This window comes from Aplysia californica, unplaced genomic scaffold (genome assembly GCF_000002075.1).
Source record: "Aplysia californica isolate F4 #8 unplaced genomic scaffold, AplCal3.0 scaffold00650, whole genome shotgun sequence".
Taxonomy (NCBI): Eukaryota; Metazoa; Mollusca; class Gastropoda; order Aplysiida; family Aplysiidae; genus Aplysia; species Aplysia californica.
The window spans coordinates 35,810-37,073 of record NW_004797920.1 but is presented as its reverse complement, the minus strand read 5'-3'; the positions used below and the strand labels follow the sequence as shown (position 1 = coordinate 37,073).

Sequence of the window (1,264 nt, the reverse complement as noted above, 5' to 3'; positions counted from 1 at the left end):
AACCCACCCTCCCCCCTTTATTAATTGTACTGAATGTATGTTAAAGTTTACATAACTCTCCATCTCTGCTTACTTTCCACGACTATAGGAGGGGCTGAGAGAGAATTAGAGAGCGATTATATAAATATATATATATATATATATATGTAATAGATAGAAATATAGTTATACACGGACATGCACAAACACATACAATAAGTACATTTTCATACAGGTACACACACACACACACACACGCACACACACAGACAAACACAGACACACACACACATACTTACAAACGTACACATTACTTTAAAGACATACAAAAACCAGCACACACACACACACACACACACACACACACACACACACACATACACACACACATACACACACATACTTACAAACGTACACATTCATTGAAAGACATACACAGACCTGCACACACACACACACACACACACACACACACACACACACACACACATACACACACACACTCAGAGACACGCGCCTTAGGAAACCCAACTTCTTAGTTCAGTTTCAAACCTTCCTCTTGGAGAAAAAAATACCCAAATATGTTAAATAGTAGTAGAAAAGTTTACGACTGAAGGTAGTCGGGGTCGCATGGTTTCAGAGATAATATTAGCTAGAAAATCGCTGACCAAGTTTGGTAGCTTCCATAGCCTGGGAGTCTTTAGAAACTGAAAAAGTACATTTTTGTGTGCCTTTAATCAATGTTTGTCAATAAAATCAACACAACACAAAATTTAATGTATTCTTTAATGAGCGTAAAAGGTGTTGAGCCCCCCCACCCCCACCCCCACCCCGCTAAACAAAAAAAGATAATTAGAAAAAAAAACTGCCCATTGGTCAAAAAATAAAAATAAAAAATGCCGATTTCTTAGATTTCCTTACTTTGACGAGCGCCTGATTTCCCCACGATGCCTCCCAAACAATTGCCAAAGTTTTCTGTTCGAGTATCAAAACAAACTAAAAATATAACTTGGCCAGTATGGGGGTCGAACCCATGACATTCGCGTTATTAGCACGACGCTCTAACCAACTGAGCTAACCGGCCGTCCTACAATCACTGCACTGATAATCTATTAAACTGCGCACGACAAACATTGGCAGGTCAACAAAGTCACAGCTGTTGCTTTGCACCATCTGGTAAACTTCGCTATCTATCTCAGAAGAATGTCAAGGTGACCCAGTTTAATGATAACTAAGCTTTTGATGACCTAATTACAGCTACATATATAGACCTACTACTTTTAAA

The 1,264-nt window shown here is 38.9% G+C and overlaps 1 non-coding gene across 1 annotated transcript; it reads right to left on the bottom strand.

The window, feature by feature from the left end:
• Nucleotides 1-989: 989 nt before the first annotated feature.
• On the bottom strand, nucleotides 990-1,063 carry TRNAI-AAU. The gene has a single exon. It is a non-coding gene; the product is annotated as a tRNA-Ile (tRNA).
• Nucleotides 1,064-1,264: the final 201 nt, after the last annotated feature.